The following is a 21,951-nucleotide window of genomic DNA, read 5'->3' as shown; positions in this document are numbered from 1 at the left end:
AGCCAAGACATGGAACTCCCTCCCCGCACACCTACGAATGACCCAGGACCATCTCGCCTTCAGGAGACACCTCAAGACCTGGCTGTTCGAGCAGTAGCAGCACCCCCCCTCCCTTCAGCGCCTTGAGACCCTCACGGGTGAGTAGCGCGCTCTATAAATGGTCTGATTGATTTATTGAGTCAGACCTGGAGTAGATTAACTTGACATCAGATCCGTGGCATGTAGGATTCTAAGAGAGGTGCAGTAGACAGCTGGGACGCAAGAAGGCAAGTTTTCTGTGTGAAATAATATATTTTATTGCTGCACGCCTACCTTGCTTCAGCTGTGTTTTCAGCTCATGCTAACGAATGCCTAAAGGAAGTGCCCGTCTCTAACGTTTTGAGTCTCTTTCATGTTTAGCACTGAAAAGCTTGATAAGCCGAAATATTTACATTCTTGTTACAATTTGAAGATCTTCTTAGTCCTTTCTCGTGAGCTCAGTTTTCAGAAACCTGTATGCTTCCATTATTTGAATCCATCATGTGTTTGCAGACCCGTTTATATAACACTATCAATTTGTACCTTGCTCTTGCTCGCCGAGCATGTTCCTACCCAGCTTTCCCGGGATGCTCTTGCCAGCTATGTGAGTCAGAGACTTAGGGGGATATGTAGAAAAATATGTCGGAGTTCGGTGTAACACCAAATTTGGCAACGCCGTGCTCCGACATTTTCAAAACTCAGGGATGCCCCCTATTTACAAAAATAGGGCGCTTCCCTACGATTCCTGTGGCACTGGAGCTAAAAAAGCTGCCTAGCGCCAACGCAGGCACCCTTGCGCCATGTTGCAAGGGTGCCTGCGCTTCAGGGCCGATTGTTTTTGTGCAGGAAGGGACGCCTTCCTGCACATAAACAAAAAATAATTTCATTCTGCAGCACACATAGAGCAAAATACAAGGAGAAATTAATAACTTCTCCTCATATTGCCATCCTAAGACCAGGTTTTACCTAGCCTTAGTTTTTGGCGCTGCCGGAGCCTTGTAAATCTGGGGCAGCATCAGGGGCGTAACAAAGGCTCCCACAGCCCCCGCGGTGCAGTGGGGCACCGAACTCCAGGGGGCCCCTTCAGCCCACTACCCTGTCAGCAGAACTCCTGAGTGTGGTTGGAGGTGGCCCCCTTCATACACTTTGCAGGTGGGCCCCCTCAAGTTTCGTTACGCCACTGGGCAACGTCAAAAATCAATGAGTGTTGCGGTGGACACCCACAGCAACACCCATTGCCTGCCCCTTTGCCACTGCAGAATGCGGCGGAAAGGGCATATATACAAGGGGGCGTTAAGCCACATTAAGTGGCTTATAGCCACCTTGTAAATATGGGGTAGAGAGCAACGCCACCGGAGCATCAGAAAAAGTGACGCTCCGATGGCGTTAGGAGCTTGTAAATATGCCCCTCAATTTTTCTTTTGTTAATAGACCCTTTTAGACTTCAATCGACGTGTGAGATTCACTTTGACATATGAAAGTTCTTCACGTCCTGCTGCCGCAAAAGCTAGTCTGATGCAAGTCAGGCTATCCAAGAGCCTGGAAATCCTAACCAAGCAGATAGAAGCCTTTTACGTTTTTATTGCCAAAGCATGACCTGCTGACTTAGTGGTCCGTTTCCACATTAAGGAACTGAGCATTCACAATTGTAGTTGTAGGTGAACTTGATGGACTGAAGATTGTTTCTAGCTTCCTGACAAACTCCTTAATAACAGTGTTATTTTTCTGCCCTGCAGTGTCTGATATCATTGGAGAAGCTTGTGGTAACTTTGATGCCCAGCTCCCCTAGGTTCTGAGGAAACTGAGTAATCTGCCTAGCTATCATTCTGGATTTTTCTATGTAAGACCCAAAAAGTGCCTAGAAATTAAGCTCTACTATGACTGCTTCTTGTGTGGAACGAGTAGCACAGCCTTGGACTCATCCTTTACCAGCAGTGGGAGGAAAGCTCTGCCAGCCCAGAGAAGGGGTGCCCTAAAACTGCCCCAGCAAAAAAAAAAAGAGGAGCCAGAGGGACATGCTACAGAACGTGCCCCATTGTATGCCGGCTCTGACCACCACCTGCCTCCATGAGCAACATGCCACACCAGCATTGTGAAGAACAGTACGTGACAGTACCCACATTTCCATATGAGAGCAAAAACGCATAATGATGTGCAGAAAAGTGCACCCCACTCTATATCATATCGAGTACATGATGCAACACTACATCATACATAAGATAAAAGTAAAAGTTAAACAACTTAAAGGTAAGGTTTACTTATTGACAAAATAGGTTGAAGGTAACTGAATAAATAAAAAACGGGGGTCTCCACCTCGAGACGATATAAAGTCTGGCGATGTAGCAGATCCAATGTAGTGAACAACAATGTAGTGATCAAAACAATGTAGTGGGTCTCGATATAACACCACAAAAACACGTTTTTACTGATTTTTTCATGTTTCTTGATCCTGCGAGACATTTTCTGTTTAAACCAGTCCAATTACAGTATCTCACATGGTATACAACGGGCACAACACCAAATAGCTGCACCAGAAGAGAGTCCATTTTCATTAATGTGTAACAGAGTTCGGAATCCACGAGTCCAGAAGACCATATATGATTCTAAGAATACTTTTTATCTCATATCACATCATGATAAAAAGTACAGCCAATGCACTTTGCCCCAGAAAGCAAAGAGTCTCTGAGACACTTCATATTAACGAAGTAACACGCCGATGAATCTTTCAATAGAGGGACTTGGGAAATGTTTCGGGCTACTGCTTGGCCTTAAGCCGATACTTGGTCTATTTGACGCCCAAACGCGTCAGTTGATCATCCAAGCTTCTATACTGGCCTGATTAGACTACTGCAATGTGCTTCTCCTGGGCTCTAATAAGTCTATGATGAACCGACTGCAGCGGGTCCAGAACGCTGCAGCACGGGCCATCTTCTCCCTCCCCAAGTACAGCCATGTCTCCAACCTCCTCCACCGCCTGCATTGGCTGCCCGTCGAACACCGAGGGCGTTTCAAGGCGCTCTGTACCAAGCACAAGATTCTGACAGGTATCGGCCTCGAAATCCTGAGCGATCTGTGCGCCCTCTACTCTCCACAGCGAGCGCTGCGCTCGGCGAACTTGCTCCTCGCAAGAATTCCACGTATACGAAGGACCAGATCTGGCGGTCGCTCCTTCAGGCGACTGGCCCCCACCTTATGGAATTCTCTCCCCCTACACATCCGCAGCAACTCTAACCACTAGGTCTTCGGACGGCTTGTGAAATCCTGGCTTTTCTCTCAACTCTAACTCCTCGCCTGCTTCCCACTCCGTCTTGGTTCAGCGCTGGGACGCCTCATTGCCGAGGCAGCCATGCGCTCTACAAGTATTTTAATCTAATCTAATCTAACTTGTACAAATAAGAATATTATTGAAATGTGTGTATCTGACATATTTTGATGTGATGATAACATAAGTTAACCAACATCTAGACAGGGAGATGTTAGATTTATGAAATGTCATTTGAATTATTTGAAATTTTGAAACTTGTTTGTTTTTAAAAAGCTTAACCTACCCCAGAAGAAGGCCTGTTTGCTTTCTGTGACGAAACGCGTTGGCTGTACTTCCCACCATGTTGTGATATAAAATAAAGAGTATTTTTAGAATCATATATGGTCTTCTGGACTCATGGATTATAAACTCGATCTGTTGGATATTAATGAGAATGGACTCTGTTCTTCTGCAGCTACTTGGTAGTGTGCTCTTCCCATCCTCCTTTTTTTGACTTATTTGACTTTGGGGTTTTTTTTTTTTAAATATATTTTTTATTAGAAACCGTAGGTACACGATAAAATACAGACAAGGGCCTACAACCACCAGGGCCGGCCGCTATAGAGCCCGAGGGCCCGCAGTGCAACGCCACACATTCAAATGAACCAGAGGCAAAGCTCCCGGCAGTTCGTGAGCACATGTAACAGGCTGTGGCCATAGGCCAGGAGCAATCGGAAAAAACAGTTTAATTTTCTATTAAATATAAAACACACTCAAGGCTATGAGAGTCCGAAATAGCAGCGTGCCCTTCCCAGGACGGGGAGACTTTGGGGTTTTAGAACGGTTAACCCTGGGAATAGAGCACTCATTCTTTTGGAACTTTGACTGTGGTGACATATACCATAACCGTTCAACGCCATAGGTCTAACAGCTCTCACATAATATGCCCTCGTTTGAAAGAAGTGTAGCAAGATAGAGGCAAACCACATTTGTTCTAGAAGCAGAATTTCACATAAATTTGTGAATAAAGTAGATGCAATTTTGCACTTACCTGGTGTATCCTATGTTGATTTGTAAACTCTTTGGTGTCATTGGTCCATGCCGAAGAGAACCCCTCGGAAGAGGTTGGGAAGATTTGCAACTTCCGGTGATGCCAACTAAGGCCTATTGGAAGACGGGGGGAGGGTTAGCACATTCTGAGGATGTCAACAAATTGCCCATCAGAAGAGGGATGGAGGGCTTCTAACATTCTGGGGTGCCAACTGATGCCTATAAGAAGAGGGATGGTTAATGAGAGGGTAACGACTGGGGCTGGAAGGACACAGAGGAAGAGGAAAATGTTACCCCATAGCTGTGACAGTGAGCCATTCACCTATCACAAGTCTCTCTATTTTACCTGTAGGGTACTGTCCCAGTAGTGGCAGGGGCCAAAAAGTCACTGAAGGTTTGATCAGGCAGAGACTGTGTTTGAAAAAACATCCAGGAAACGTGACTATGCTTAATGTTAAAACCCTGTACAAAACAGGGATCATTTTGAGGTAGGGCCACACAGAGAATACAGTTGTTAGTCATAATTTATCTTTTTTAATAGCTACTATCGTAAACAAGAGTGTGATAAGCCTGTGCAGCAAGACCTGGCCTAGGCAGGGTAATGCTGGTGAGTGAGTCTCTAGGCGACGGAAAGGTTAGAGCCATAGTAAAAATGGGCAGCCCTAAATTCAGAAAACTTTATGTGTGGTGCAGTCTGCAACTGGGACCGTCGGTGTTTTTTTAGATTTAGATTGCAATGTTGTTTTTGTCACGTACTTATAATGTTTCAAAGAACAAAGTACTAATGCATCATCATGGAGTTATAAAGAACATGAATCAAAAGCGCGTGATGGGCCTTCAGTGAGTGAGTGAGTGAGTGAGCACACAGCCTGAACGAGCTCTGTTGCCACTGACGTGCTTACGCCTCTCTGGCCTACGCACCACACAGCTCACTGTACCCGATCCCCTCCGTGCACTTCTGCTCGTGTCTGCGGCAAACACCTGCTCCAAGCTCTTGAGAAGCTCCAGCTGGGAAACGCTCCTGCCACGTAGAATCGCTCCCTGGGCTCGCTCCAGGAGATGCCGAGGGACCAAGCGTATAATGAGATGCTGTCCTTGGCCCGGCTCCACGGTGAGTGCAAGATAGCCTGAGTGTTCTGAGGCAGCTTCAGCCTCCCAGGCAAGGGGGCCCGGACAGGTGGGGTTCTAAGGTGAGAAGGCCAGGTCTCGCAGCAGTAACACCCCGGGTCCAGTCAGAGTGTGACAAAAGCAGAGGCACTCGAGGTAGCGACCGGTGCCGCAGTGGTGCCTGTCACTGGCACCTTGGGGCCAACTGGTGGCATGATGGCCGCTTATAACACTAGAGTATGCCATGGACTCAAGCGGGGCAGCCCAAGCCATCTATTATGGCAAGAAACAGGCTCAGGGCCTAGCAGCAGAAGGTACACAAGTGCGCAGCAAAGGCAACCTCTGACGTGTCCATGGTGGGAAACAACCTTTACAGCGCAGTCATTACATCGCACTACATTTACAACACAGTCCTTACATCGCAACATCCTTTACAACGCATGTCACTACAACGCATGTCACTACAACGCAGGCATTACATCGCATGTCATTACAACGCATACCATTACAATGCATAGTACCCCTACACTATCCAACACTTACCCTACTGTTGCACCCACTGGAGTTAGAATAGTAATTTTTACTCCTACACTATCCAACACTTACCCTACTGTTGCACACACTGGAGTTAGAATAGTAATTTTTACCCCTACACTAACCAACACTTACCCTACTATCGCACCCACTGGAGTTAGAATAGTAATTTTTACCCCTACACTAACCAACACTTACCCTACTATTGCACCCACTGGAGTTAGAATAGTAATTTTTACCCCTACACTATGCAACACTTACCTTAAATGCAATGTAATGGTATGCATTGTAATGGTATGTGTTGCAATGGTATAATGCAATATAATGCGCTGTAAATGTAGTTTTAAAAAATGCGTTGTAATGGCATGCGATGTAAAATGATGCGTTGTAAAGGATGTTGCAATGTAAAAACTGTGTTGTAAAGGCATGCGTTGTAAATGTATGCGTTGTAACGTTATACATTCCATGACATATCATTTGATAAGGTCCCGGATGGAGCAGGCAAACAATAACATGCAGAAGCTAGTCAAGGGGGTAGAAATCATCATCAGCGCAACAGGTGTAGTCACGGTGAGCCACTGTGGTGCAAGTCCCTTGCACCACAGTTACAGCTGCCTCTTACTACCCAACCAACCATGAAGTGGGGTCATTTTCTTGCTTTTATTTGGGACCATGGCACCCTTGCCTAGGCCACGAGACCAGTGAGAGTGTTACACTGGCTGGGGTCCTGCAGGGGGCAGACACTGGTGCAGTCGCAGTAGAGCCGTGACTGACCTATATAAAGCAGCCAGACAAGGGTCTGTAATGCCACCGTGTCAAGGTGTGTTACGGCTCAGTTCTTGAGAAAACCGCGTACGAGCTAAACTCTGGTGCTCACCTGTCCATCTGATGTCCTTCAGCTGCAAAAAGAAGGACGCCGTTCTGTGTGCATTAATGACAACCAACCATAGGGTTGTGCATGCAGAATAATGGGGGATTTGCCATAAAATCAGGGTCTCTGTTGGAGGGTGTGCCTGAGGTAGATTCAGTCCAATACCAGGTCAGTGAATCGCAAAGTTCGGCACGCGAGGCGCAGCTTCCTTTGGCCTTTCGGATGCACCGGGCCACTGTGAAATCCGATTTGCCTACAGACCAGCCTTGCTGTGCACGCACCAGGCATACAGCTACATGCCCGGCAATGCACCTGCCTCCCTCACACAACCACACCTCGCAGGCACCTTGTGTTTGCAGCGCACACACCCCTGCCCCCACCCATGCTCGCCCTCAGCGGGGCAGGCGCACAGGGCCAGGAGGGAGGAATGCCTGGAATGCGCTTGGGATGCTGAGTTTACCTGTCAAGGAATCCCCGGCTCCTCCGCCCCCAGCCAAGAGGCGCTGTCAAAATAACAGGCCTCCTGCCTCTCCTGTCTGAATCTGCTAATCCACGCGACCCGCGCGGCTGCTCTGCGACGTCACTAGTGCTACGTAGGAAGCGACCACGTACATAACGACAGCTGAGCCCCTCTAGTTGTCAACACTTCTTGCCTGAGGCGCCGGCCCCAGCCCCAGCGCTACTTAAACTCCATCCCGTGTGGTGCTCCCAGACAGTTTTACAAAAAAAAAACCCACAGGTACCTGAACACTTTCATATGATTGTAAACAAAACCACGCGCGAACAGCCGCCTGTCTATTTACCTTCTAATTTTAGTTGGTATGTCCCATGACCAGCATTGAGATCTGCCAACAAATCTCTCTTGACCTCCCAAAGCCCGGATATGTAAGAACAGGCTGCAAAGAGATTTCTGTAGCCGCGGCTAAATTCTCTAGAATGTTATCTCCCTGTCTTCGCTCAGACTCGTTTACTCGAATTTGGGAAGCTGTTGAAGACCCATTCGATTTCCGCTAATGACCTTATAGTACAGCTAATATTTGTAGTTACATTGGCTGAATCCTCTATAGCGCCAAGAAACGAGTGCCATACAAATCACACACAACTTAATATACTCATTTTGAAAAAATGGCTATGTATTTACTTCTTTACCTTCCTTATCTTACACCCTAGTCGCCCCAGGAGAAGTCCTAGCGTTTGACCCTTGACTGCGACAGCAGACCTCATCTGGAATAGGTTCACCAGTGCTGTTCTACTATGTTTATACAGTGAGGCATTGACATGAATCCATCTGCCTTCATCCTCTTGCAGGGTACACGGATCCAGTATCTGTATCTCACCCAAACAGTACCGATGGAGATATTATTTCTTGGAAATATAGCACTCCTCCCCTATAGCAACCCCCTCTCTAAACTGTCTACAATAAATCTTTTTATTTGTGGAGATGTGGCTGTCTTTCTGGTCTGCTTAGTGCCCCCCATCTTTTTATGTTGTGGCTATAGCATACTCACAACACACATGGAGGTCGGGAGGATTTCCAAAAACAGTCAGCCTAACCTCCCACTTGAATCACTGCCTACATTAAGGCTGACCATCTATAAGCGAAGAATGAGGACAAAGTGGGAACTGGTCCCTCACTGTAGCAGTACGAAGACCCTCACCCATCAATTTGGTGGCATGCTTCATCCTCAGGCCCTTCCATGCACTGATCATTGTGATGTAGTTGTGGGCCACAACCCATCAGACAGTGCTTGGGGAGCTCACTGGGGATTCCTTTTTTATGTGGAAGGGTGTTTTTTTTCCTGAGGAGGATCCCCATCTTATCCTGACTTATTTTAGGGAAATTTATAAAGTGCATGGCGACCCAGAGGCATTCCAGGGCTGATTGTGAACTAACCCTCAAGGATTGTTGCTCAAAGAGAAATGTTTTAAGCCGTTTTCTGAAAGACAGTTCACTATCGATTGTACGCACAGAAAGAGGCAGGGAGGTCCTGAGTTTTTCCACATTGTATCTCAAGTATCTTCCTCCCTCTCTAGCCCTCTTCACAGGAGGGACTTATCAGCAGTTGGGAGATGGAGAGGCCTTGATTTCGAAAGGCTCTGTGTGAGAGGCACAGTGCTCATGACTGGGAGCCAATGGAGGTCTGCCGGGGCCTGACTTGCTGAATGGTGTATATAGATGTTTAGCAAGGTCCTTGCTGCCGTGTTCTGCCCCACCTGAAGTTTACCAATCACAGCTTTAGGAGCTCCCACGTAAATGGAGTTTCCATAGTCCAGACGAGAAAGAATCAAAGTCTGGACAAGTAGCCTCCTAGAGAGAGAGGGGATGAGGTGCAGAATTATCGGCAACATTGTGAGGTTCTCATAGCAGCTGTATGAGAGTTTAGTTGCTTGGGTCTCCATGGAAAGGAATGAGTCAAGCCATGACCCCCAGACTTTTAACAGCCGTTTTGGGGGTAGGAGGAGGCCACAGTCAGGCCAGCCAAGAGGTAAGTGAGGGTTAACATTGTTTCCCAATATCATCAGCTCTGTTTTTATTTCAATTGAGCTTGAGACAGGACTTGCCCATCCAGCCAGCTACCATCTCAAGGCAAGGCCGAAGGGAGGGAGCTGTGAATTTGCCATCCGGGTTAAGGGAGAACACCAGCTAGGTGTCATCCACAAAGGACATCTGTGAGATCCCAAAAGGCAATACAATATTGGCCAAGGGCCACATGTATAGGTTGAACAATGTGGGACTCAAAATGACCCCTGTGGAACCCCCACCTCAAAGGGAAAATGTCTGAGGAGCAAGTTTTTTCAAAGACCTGAAAAGATCTGTCCCCCAGAAATGACCTGCTCAATTCAAAGCCCTGGCCTGAAACTCCTGCATTCAGAACCCTCTTAATAAGAATCCTATGGTCCCCGTGTCGAAGGTAGCACTTAGGTTCAAGGGGATGATAGCTTCAGTCCCTCCTATATCCAGTTACATTTTTGCCTACTCCATGACCATGAAAAGGGTGTTTTCAGTGCTATGCTTGTACAGGAACCCTGTCTGGGTGGGGTGCAGAATATTGTTGACTTCTATGAAGTTCAACAGGTGCTAGTTAACATGTTTCTCCAGCACCTTACTCAATCCCGGAAGAAGGTAGATAGGTCAAAAATTCTATGGACAGCCTGGGTCGAGGTTGGGCTTTTTTTAATGTAGCTTTCACCGTAGCTTGTTTCCATGCTAAGGGTACTGTTCCCTTCACAAGGGAGAGATCGGCCATCTCTTCAAAAACTAAGAAGAGGATATTTGCTGTTTTTAGCAAAATGTGGGGTGGAGCACAGTCGAGTGGGGAGCCCAATTTGACTTTCATAAAGAGTCGCACAAAAACCTCTTGGGAGATACATAGACATTTCGTACGTCTCAATGCCCAATCTTCCTCCTTATCTTTGGAGGGGGCTCCCACAGGGTCTTGAAATGTCAGATAAATGTCATCTATATTGTTTTTTTTAAAAAGAGAACAAGGTCATTACACCTCGCCATCGGTGAGTCGGGAATGGGGCCACTGGAAGCTGGCTCTACTAGTGGCTTCCTAATTCTGAACATTTCACAAGGTGAACTAGCTGCACCCTGGATTTTGGTTTCATAATAGGAGGCCTGTGCGGCCTGGATTCCCAAATGGTAACGTCTCACCATCTCCCGATATTTCCGTTATCGGACTCTATGTATTTTTTTCTCCTTTGTCTCTCGGTAATTTTGCATTGTTTTTTAGGCAGCGAGTAAAGGGTATAACAAGGGGCAGATTTGTTTTTGATTTCCTGGTTTGGGTAGATATAGGGATGACCTGATCCAGAGAGTGTTTAATCCATTGAGCGATCTTACAGTACGCATCTTGCACATCATGACCCAGTTCCGGTCTAGCTAAGCTGAGGGTCGAGACTCATTCACCCTCATTCAGCTTAGACCTGCTGCGGTCCCTCAAGTTAGAAAGTTTAGAGATAGAGGACCGGCAGGGCTTTGCCAAGGTGAAAGGGGCCAAGAAGTAGTCCAACCAAGTAACAGGTACTGGATCCTGTACTTTCAGGCAAGGGTAGTTTGTGAAGATACGGTCAAGTAAAGGACCCTTTTCATGTGCAGGGTCATGCACCATCTGGGTTAACTGACTAGCAGCAAGATTGTGTAAGAACCCAGCCACTTGGGTGATGGTGAGATCCTCTAGATGCCGACTGAGGTCACCTAACACCAAGAAATGGGCTTTATTTACCACTAGGCAGGCAATTTCGTCAGGGACAGACTGAATAAAATGACCAGGGGGCCCAGGAGGCTGGCCTATCCTAATGTTTGTAGGGTGTGAGGGGAAAGTGCAAAGAGAAAATGTGTGTTATCTAAAACTACCACTTAGGTGGACCCTCTGAAGCTTTATTTATTCCCCCAGGGGTAGGATTAAAATTGTTCTGGGGTATAATTCAATGCACCAGCAGAGGGCGACATGATTCTGCCAATGTAGAACCCTCTAATGAGGTGTAAGTGGCATTCATCAGGACTGGGTCGCCCACTCTGCTGGGGATAGATGAATGAAGTCAAGCGTGGTCCCTCTGATGGAAGTTATTATTGATCAATCTTTTTGCACAACTATGTTCCACTCTCAAGTGCTGAAGAAATGGATCCAGCCTCGGTCTGATGTACCCATACCTGCCGATGGCGTCTCCATGCAGCAAGGGAACTGATAAAGTGAGGGACCCGTTCTCACTTTGTCCTTATTCTTTTGTTATATATTACTGTCATTCTTACTGTGTGTAACATATAAAAGCCTTTCTGTCCTGTCTGGAGAATGCAGTACCCTGGCTTTGTCGCATATCTGCGAGCATCTTGTAATAAAGATTTTGAAGCATTTTTTAAACTCAGTTACAAGATGACTCCTGTGTGCACGCACATATGCATGGCAGCCATCTTGTTATCAAGTTCCTTATGGCTTTTAAAAATAGATTATAAAATGGCCACCGTATACTTGCGTGCATGCTTGGAGGTCATTTGAAGTGGTTTGCATTGCTAATGCTTGTGAAGCAATTAAAAAAGCATTGGCAAAGCAAAATACAAGCATGCCTGTGCCAGATAGTCGGATGCAGTAAAAAGGGGCAGCCACAAATTGCAGTAGAAGGTTGTGATGTTGACAAGATGAAGTGTGGTGCATAAAAAACACGGTAGGCCATAGAACAGTCAGCATGTAGAAACAGAGGATTACTTAAAGCCCCATGTAATCTTTCAAAAAGTGCCATTACTTTAAGGGCAGCCCACCCAGCCAATAGCAACGTCTAAAAAATGCCAGACAGTGGCTGAATGGGGCTGACCAAAAGTTAGTTCTTCTGTGCTACACATGGGAATCGTGGGAACACGAGGTCTCCAACAACTCCAACAGGCAACGATAGCTATCTTTAGGCAAGACCTAAAAAGTAGATACTTGCCCCCACCGGCCTTGGCCAACATAATGCAAAATCTGATGCTCAAGTTTGTTGATCGGACTTCTTTAGACAATCAGGTGGCAGCTGTGGTGGGCTTTTGTTTTGGACTTTTAATGTCAATAAAGAAAGTTGTGAATTTACTTCAGGCGCAGAAGACAGTTATTAATTCTCTCATTACTTCCCGTCTCGATTACGCCAACACTTTCTAATTCAGTCTCTTGCGTATTTGCTGAAGAGACTTCCGTTGGTGCAAAATCTGGCAGCAAGGCTGCTATTAAAAATTCCAAAACAGGCGCACATTTGTCAATACTTTAAGGAGCTTCACTGGTTTCCTCTCAGAGAGGGAATTCAGTTCAAATGTCTCACATTGGCTTGTAGAACATTCTATAAGTCTGGGCCTATGCACCTGGCTTTTAGGCTCACTCCTCATCATCCTGCAAGAACCCTTTGCTCCTCTGGTGCCGTGCTGGACATTCTTCCTCGATATACAAGGAAAAGATGGGGTGGTACACCTTTCTTGCTGCCCGTACTTGAATGCCTTTCTTTTGGACTTATGGGCAATGAAGGATGAATTTAGCTTTAGACACAATCTTAAAACCTGTTTGATCCAATCGGCTTAGCAGTAGGCTGGCTTTTGCATCTACTGCTGACTTTTCAGCTTAGTGCCAGGACACTCCCTGGGCAGCTGCACGCTTTATAAATCCTTGATTGATTGGATCAGATTGTACACCCTTCTATTTTCCACGGGACCAAACTGTTGGCTACAAAGTTGATATAAATACACACTGTGCATTAAGATTTGTTTTCCTTTTTTGACTAGAGGCGCATTCAGACTAATTGGTGTAAAATATTACATTGGTATTACATTAGCATGCAAGTATAGTATGCTTAACATTCTCCTCCACCTTCAGAGGCTGCATCCATCAGCGGTCTACATTGGTGAGAACCTGGTGCACAGCGACTCTTTGAGACTGTAGAGGAGATCAGCCCAGACCCGGAAGTCACACATATAGCTGGCAACCTTTAACTGAGCTTTAATTCTTCTCTCATTGTTGGAGAGCAAACATAAGCACTTCCTATTTTATCTTTCTCCAAACATGAGTTATTTTGCAACTGCAATCATGGGTTTCCTTCGTCACAGGATACCTGTTTGAGGCTAAATGCTGTGAAATTGCAAGTTTATTATTATCATGCACAGGAACGATCCTTGATTGCTGAATATGGCTACATCCACATTTAGCAACTCCTGGGAGTTGTGTAAGAGCTGAATTTAACATGGCGACCTTCTGAAGCAGCTGTCATTTTCTAGTGAAAGGTGGGGAAAGGTAGACCCATTCCACTACTACTTAATTCCTTGAGTATGGGTCAGACGGATGCTGCTAGGATAGCGGGTTCTCATGAGCAATCAGTCTCCTTCAACACACTCTTTAGAGCATTACATAAGATGAACCATCCTGAATAAAGGAAGCCTCGCTCTCCTCCTACTGCTGGGCCACTGAGTGTAGGGGGTTAAGGACATTAACATCTGATGCTATTCCTAAAATGTTCCTGGTAGTTCTGTGGGAGCTGTGCAGCATTTGTCTTTGACTACTGTGGCAAAATGGCCGCCTTAAAACACAACAAGAAGGCAGAATGCCACAGGGGAGCTCTCCTCTGAATCAATCATGGACGAGAAGGATCCTCCAAAAACGAATGGGAAATAAAGGAAAAATGAGATCATGATTGTGGTGATCAACCACGTAACAGATAACCTGGGATCAATGACGATCAGCCACGCAAATCCAACAGCAGATTCAGGCAGCTGCAGGCTCCTATGACTCCTGGTTGCAGTTGCTCAGCTTGTTTCGGGGTGGGATCTTTACTTCTACTACTTTTGCAGGTCACACAGCTCTAGATTTGTAGGTTACAGCCTCGGTCCAGTCTATCCTAAATTGGGTGAAGGCATCTCTGAAGAGATCATAAGCCTCGCTCAATTTCACTTTCCGGGCATAATATACCCTTGATACAACATTATTTGTAGTTCGGTGTTTAAAATCCCTCTCGTTAGCTACTAAGGAGGACAGTACAGCATGGCTGGTAATCAGAAAGACACAAATCAATTTAATCTCCGGCATTACTTTTGAATCCATGACTTTATCGGATCTGGCTGCTGTCTCCATGGTGAGGGCAAGAGGGCAATATTGGCAGAGATGACCAATACCAGCTAAAGAAGTTTCCTTACCATCTCCCATTCCCAATCTAGAAGCTTTTCTGTGAGAAGTAGGGAGAAATAGTGAAGGAGAACAGGAAGCTATCAGCTTCTTTGCAACCTCAACTGCACAGACCTTGGAATACGTATTCATCAAGAAATCCTCCTCGCTCTATCACGATTCAGTCATCTCGACCAACTTCTAGAAGAAGAGAAAGGCTCGAAAGAAAATACATTTGCAGATTCACAGAGCCTAATAAAGGCAAATTAGTGACCCCATGACGTCTGGGCAGCAAATTACAGATCTTCTGTGGCTATGAGACCACCAGGGTAGCAGAGTACAGATCCCAGAATATCACTGCTGTGATAGTGAAGTATATACTCCAGGAAACTGATGATTACAGAGAAAGCAAAGTACTGAATCGTTGGGCTATTCTCCAGGGCTGTAATAGTGACGTATAGTCTGCAGAAACAACCAAGTACAGATGTCCAGTGACTATAATGACTAGGGAGAATAGACCCCAGGGACCATGTGATTGCACATATAGCTGCATATAGTCCGTAGATGCCTAATCACATTAGAGGTCACAGAATAGAGAGTTCATGGCGGCCCAAAGACTACAAGAATACAAACCGAAATATAAAAATGACAGCACATTTAGCCAAATATTCCCACTGGCACCAGTAGTCTAGTGGCTGCAAAGATAACTAGATACAACCCACTCTTGTACAGTATAGGACTGAGAAGCTCTTTGACTACAAAGCAGCAGGTTACATACCACAGGTAACATAAGGTGCATTTGTAAAGTTCACCCGTAGGTATCTTGGCCCTGAATAACAGATGTTAATTGTTACCCAACTCAATGGTACTCATTTTATCGGCCTCAGATGGATGAAAGGCTGAGCGGACCTGCCGGAATTTGAACCTGTGCCCATGAGGTTGAACACAGGCTCCTGTCCTGGATTCTTTAGTCCACCGAACCACCAGAGATCACAGAGTAGAGACCACCAAGGGAACATTGACTGAAGAAAAATAAGCTTTCAGTCATTCACTGATGGCATCAGTACCAGGGTACAGACTGCCAGATTTCTCCAACTGCAGAGCTAGCAGACTTTAGGCCAGGGTCAAATGTCTGCAGAAAAAAGCATGATACACAACCCTGAGAGGTTCCAGTGCAAGCGAAGATAACAGGAGACTAACCAAAGAAGGTTAACTACACGGATTGAAAGACACCAATGTCAAATTCTGTTAAGTTAGCAAAATGCAGATAAAAAAGGGACTTTTGAAGCCGAGATGTAGAGGCAGACACTGGGTACACCGAAATGACATTATATCACCTCCCAAGGCTCTACATTGGTAACCTAATGCAATCCCAGTCTCCTTAAAAGCCCTCTGCTTCCCTCTCCAGGCAATCCATGGATCTGGACCAATCTTCATACAATCTAAACTCAACCTATGCAGTCTAAGGAGAAACTTCAAAACCAGAATGTCTCCAACTCCTGATCAATCCTTCTTTTCATAAAGCCTCCATGGGCATGAGATTCTTCACTGTACAGATGCTCCCAAAGAGAATAATGATCCAGAATTCAGAGAAGCAACAAAAACCTAGCTGTTCCCGAAAAAGGGACTCAACGGACTTGCTGGTTACTAATCAGAGTAGTTTGCATTCACAGCCGGCGAAACTATCTATCATACTTCTTTGCCATGCAGTGTCATCATGCGCATGGAATGGCAACAAGCCTGGAGAACATATGCTGGCTTAACGCACATCACCAAATATCAAAACACATTAATTACTAATAGACAGCCCCTCATCTAATAATCTTTTTCGACCATGCACAACAAACTGAGTAGTTCCTTAACCAACCAACCAACAAGAAAGGGGTTTGGATCCGCGTTATGGGTTAGCAAAGTGCTATAGAAATGCTTTAGTACAATGCAGCTACTGTCACCAAGGTTCAGGTCCCATAAACTATGCATGAGATGTGAAGCAGCTTTACTGTTTTTTGGAAGGACCACTGAACCAAGTATGTGGCTTAGTTGTCAAGTTTGTAGGGCTCATGCTAAATATCTTGATGATATAATTGCACAGTAGGGAATCTAGGCAGCCTATGAACAACTGTCTTATTACAAACAGCTCCATTCCGATAGTCAGTCAAATGGTGTTGTAAACGAGACCCATTGTTATCGATTTTTGATGGTTTCACCACCCCATTTACTGGCATGAATTTGAGAACTAGAATGGGGAGTATCATGTGCGTGCCACAATTAATGAACTTTTTCCAGCATGTTTTTCCTTTATTATGGGCCCTTTACCTCTCATATTTGAGCTGAAAAGCAGGGAAATAGAACAGGGGCAGTTCCGCATCCAGTAAATCCTGTAATTGTCTATTGTAGTAAATCTCCAGAAAACCTGCGAAAATACCACTCTGCACAGTTGAGAAAAAAGTCCTAAACGTATAACACCATATGCTTTTGTATTGTTTATTAACATATCACTAACTTGCACAAAACATCAGATATGTAACGTAAAGGTGGGGACTTATAAATGTGATAATGCTCTCACCTAATCCTTGACAGAAGATTCTAAGATTGTTTGAGCTCAGGTGACGAATTTGTTGAACTTGCTTATAATAGCGATGGTCTGAATACGCGTCTAGAGCTTGCAACTTAAGGTGCATATTCTGGATGCTGCCAATTTTATGGTCTTGTCTGCCGATAGCACATGCACAGTCGCTGCGAGGTGTACTGTGAACTATAGGGGCTTGGAGCCCACCCATTGCAGCCATTTGTTGGCTTTTTTGTCACTCTTCCTTGCTACTTTCTTATTGGCCAGCGCTTGACGATGTCACTTCCTGTTCTTTCTTTTAGAGCATGGACCAAACACTGATTGATCTACTTTGATTAGTGTTATTCTGCTGGCCATCTACTGCTTGCTGTGATTCAGGTGCTATTTTCTTCTTTATGCTCCCCGTCCATGTTGCTCTTTATGCTTCCCCCGTTGCTTCTTCCCCTTCCAACCCCTTTGCTTCTTCACCTCCCACCCTTCACCCATTGCCTCTGCAGCTTCTTCCCCTCCCACCTCCACCCTTTTCTGTGTAGCTCCTTACCCTCCCCGTCTGTATTGCTTCTTTCCTCCCACCCTCATTCTCCTGTTGTCTGTGTTGCTTCTTCCCTCCCATCTCCCACTCTCCTGTTGTCTATGAGCCCCCCAAGACGACATAAGAAAAAAAAAAAGCACCAAGATGCCACTCATAGGGCCTTGTTTATGGTTTCCACCCTCCGCCCCATTGTCCGTGATGCCCATCCCCACCCTACTCCTGTTGTCCATGCTGCCCATCTCCACCTGCTATAAGAAAAAAACACTGACGCCGCCAGCACGGGGCGAACCATAATGCTTTTTTTCTAACTTTGCTCCTTTCTAACTTTTCTTTTAGCCATCTGAACAGTCACGCAACATGACTAAAAGACATTGGAAAACCCAACAGCTTTCGAATAGGCGAGACGTACTGGCTTTACCAAAGCTTGTTTTTAATGTTTTTTAGGTAGGTGTTGGTTTTGTCAAATGGTATTAACTAAAATTTGAACTTATGTTTGTGTGTCTCTGGCTGAAATGTACATGAAGCTTTTCCGGTTTTAATTTTGGATATGGCTTGTTATGTGTTGCATAATAAGGATTTCCTTACCTGACATCTTCTCTGGAGAGTGGAAAGCGTCTGAATCTAACTAATGTAAACGTAGTATAACAGCCATTGAATGTACTGCAGCATTACGTCTTACACATCTTTTGGGCTTCCGTGGCCACCAATCAAATACTAGAGTCACCCCACTATTCTGAGATACACAGGCAACATGGAATGAGGGACAGAGAGACTCTTACACTGGGGCATAGGAACAGTAACTCTGAGCCAGGGAAACACTTACCTGGGAGAGGCAGGCAGGACCTACTGATCACTGGAGACTGGCACACCAGTGAGGCAAGGGAGTCTGATACTGGGACAATGACACTACCCACAGCAGTGGAGGGTAACATGGGGCAGAATTTCAAGATTGGGGTAGCGACACTGGGATGGGCTGAGGAGACAGACACTGGAACAGGGTAGACGGGGACACTAGGACAAGGGACATTGACTTTCGATTAGGGGTGATCTGATTTTGGGTCACTGGCCCTGAAGAGACTGGCCCTCGGATAGGAACCATTTGCACTTCACCAATGGGAACTCTACCACTGGAGTAAGGGACACTGAGGAAACTGAGACCCTAGGACAAGATACTCTAACACCAGGCCATGGGTGACTCTTACACGGATGATATGGACTGACATTGGTACTAAGGAAACTGAGACCCTAGAACAATGCATACTCTGACACCGGGCCATGGGTGACTGTTACACAGATTATAGGGACTCTCTCATGCTGGGACAGGAAGACATTGACACTGTGGCAGGAAAAATACTCAAAACTGGGGTTGATGAAGATCACAAAACCAAACCCCCTTAACAGCTCACCATGTAAAGAAAACTGTTTCAAGTAGTCAACGCACTTGTGACCACAACATCTGGCAGTGCCAAGAGGCCACATCAATGGCAAACACTGCCCTACATCAAAACACTTGGAATTCTTCAGTGCTAGATAATAAACTTTGGTGACAGAGTTTAGCAAATCCGAGAAGCAAAACTTTGGAACAACTAGTGGCCTATACTAGCACCTAAGATTGTATGAATATTACAGACATAAAAGTTAATCTGTCTATTAATGGCATTCTGGTCCACCATTTCGATGCTTATATGTATGATTCTCAATTTTTAATTTTGAGTATTTAACCCACCCCTCCAGTTGGGTCTTACACCCCTTCTGTCTCGGCTATACCCGTTGTTAGAAGCAGCCTTCCTTTTCATAGGCACTCGCCTGCGGCTCTGGCCAATATTTCAGGAAAAAGGCCTTTAACAACCGCAATAGCCCTTAACAGGGGGCTATAATGCTATAGTATGGTATGGCAAAACAGGTACATTTATTTCACAACATGGCACACCACGGTAATCATTGCATGACATAAAGAATAAATTATTATAGAACTGTGTAGCAAAGCTGAGCATAGGATTGCTAATGCTATAGCATTGCAAAGCACAAACTATTATGGGATCACAAAGCATAACATGTTATAGAATATTAAAGCAGAAACACAGCATACTACTAACATTGAATATCATGGAATGGCATAGGAAAGCACATCATGTTATGGAAAAGCGTAGCAAAGTATGGCATAGCATTGTGCAGCAAAGCGAAATATGGCGTGTAACATAGCGTAGTTTCCGATGGCAAAGCATAGTTGAGAATAGCAAATGATAGAATCACACAGCAAAGCCTCTCAAACTGCAGTGTAGGGAAGCAAATCGTAGCACAGCACAGCGTGGCCTAGCAAGGCACAACATAACAACATATAGCATGGTGATAGTCTCACGACGCATTAAGCATAGTAAAGGGTAGCACAACACTGCTTAGTGCAGCTCCCCCGACTTCAACTCCAACAGAAGAAACAACACAATATACAGGCTGAATGTCCAAAAACCAAAGAAAAAAAAACCAACAGGACAGAACTTAGGATTGGAGGGGGAAAACTGTCAGTGAATTGCATCAGAAAGCTCAGACAAACAGACGTAGTGAGTGGGGAGAGAGTAAAGGGAGAAAGGAGTCAAAGAAGGTGAAAAGTGAACGAGAGGGGATATGAAAAAGTGGTAAAGGGTCAGTCACATGGAGAAGCGCAAGTGTGGGAGCCCTGCTAGAAAGATGGAGAAAAGGGAGGACACTGCAAGAGACATTGAAGACACATGGGAATTGAGACAGGAAGGGAAAGAGAGAAAGAAAAATGGGAAGGAAATAAGGTGAGAAGAGGCAGCGAGAACTAAGAACAGCTAGAGATTGGTGGGACATGGGAGTGCCTCGGGGAGAGAGGTAGGGAAGGCACAGACAGAAAAATACTAAATTGACCAAGACGAAGTGTCAGGAAGAAAAAGAACGAGAAAACAGAGAGAGGGGTCGGGGTGAGACAAGAGGATAGACAAAAAGAGCAGAACCTAACAAGTGAAAAAAAGTAAGAAAATTAAGAAGTCGAGTTTCAACCAAATCAAAATGAAACAAAAAAGAAAGATGGGACTGAACAATAAAAAAAACTAAAACAGGGACAGAAAACAATCAGAAAGAAATAAAACAATCATAATGTAATCAAGTAAGATAAAAGCGGATTATGGGCTCTATGAAGAAACAACGAACAAATTGAAATTATTTAAAGTTTGTCTAGGAGAAAGAAACGTGATAATCGAAAGTATAGATGAAAGATAAAGCAAGTAAGGTTGAGGCCAGCGCCCATCCCCCTACCCTCCGTCACCACGGCACTGCTGGGGGTGGGGGTACAGGCATGTTGGTTGGCAGGAGGGGGGGGGTCTCACACTCACCTCACTGGTCGTATCGCTCCAGGCTCCTCTTTCAGGCGCCCCTCCAGCAGCCTCCAGCTCCATGCTCAATCCTAGAGTGTGGGGGTATCTGCGCCAGGGTTCCTCCTTCCCACAAGTGTCTCCCGCCTGCACCCCTGAGGCCTAGAAACCCCCGCGGCCCGCAAAGACCCGGAGCACAAAGTGCCTCGCAGCGGAACAAAGGAGGCGCTTCCAACTCTGCCGGGCTCCACAGCAGCCCCTCCCCCTAGCTGTCTTTTTAATTTTCTCTGATCATGTGTCTTCTTTTCACACTCCCTCTCCACCCCCTCCTCCCCTCACCTGCCGCGTTGCCCACAGCAAAACTGCATATAAAGAATAAATCGGTGGACAGTGCACGGTGTATAGTTGTTCACGGGAGGGACGGCTGGGGAACCCGGAGTACACCGGGAGCAGGCTGAAAGCGCTCGCAGGAGTGCACCAACTTGTCGTGCTCTCTTCTCCGTAAGTCCTTCCCCCACCCCCTCCCTCTCCACCCTCCTTTCTCTCCATCCAGGGAGAAGTGCTCTCTGTGGGGAAAATGGGAAAACAGGTTCTGCGGGGACGGCAAGTGGCAAGCAGACGCTGTGTACACAACTTGGAAGTGAGAGGGAGAACGGTGTTCAGGCTTTGGTGGGTGGACTGGGGGTCTAATGAAGAGGACTGTGTTTTCAGCATGCGAGGGATGAAAAAGGCAGAATTTAGTATCAAAACCTCTGTGCTCCTGACATTCTTGGAATAAAAACCTGCAAACATTCCAGTGCTCAGTGGTCTTCTTGCTGTACATATTCATGGACGTCAGCCTGTGCCCCGGGAAGCTGCTGCAGTGCTGCTGCACGTGTCGTGCCACTTGGTACCCCTAGCGTTGCATTTGCCACCCTTGGTCCCAGTATTCATAAAGGAAGCAGCAAGCCTGTTTCTTCCACGTGCATAGGGGCTGCACTACAACAGACAGGCGGGGTAAGGCCCTGCTGGTAGCCTTAACCTTGGTGACTGCCATCCAAGGGGCTTCAGCATCCTGTGGAGCAGTTTTCTTCAAACACTGACT

The 21,951-nt window shown here is 45.9% G+C and overlaps 1 protein-coding gene across 2 annotated transcripts in view; it reads right to left on the bottom strand.

Moving 5' to 3' along the window:
• Positions 1-21,370, bottom strand: part of ARHGEF19 (Rho guanine nucleotide exchange factor 19) — a 305,405-nt gene extending 284,035 nt beyond the window's left edge. Inside the window, exon 1 of one of the 2 annotated variants that reach the window (XM_085608601.1) lies at positions 20,889-21,370. The gene's annotated coding sequence lies outside the window, so the exon portion shown is untranslated. The remainder of the gene's footprint in view (positions 1-20,888) is intronic. The other variant, XM_085608602.1, reaches the window with a different exon arrangement.
• Positions 21,371-21,951: the final 581 nt, after the last annotated feature.

This window comes from Triturus cristatus, chromosome 1_2, assembly GCF_964204655.1.
Source record: "Triturus cristatus chromosome 1_2, aTriCri1.1, whole genome shotgun sequence".
Lineage (NCBI taxonomy): Eukaryota > Metazoa > Chordata > Amphibia > Caudata > Salamandridae > Triturus > Triturus cristatus.
Note: the sequence above shows the minus strand (reverse complement) of the source record. Positions and strands in the feature narration are given on the sequence as shown.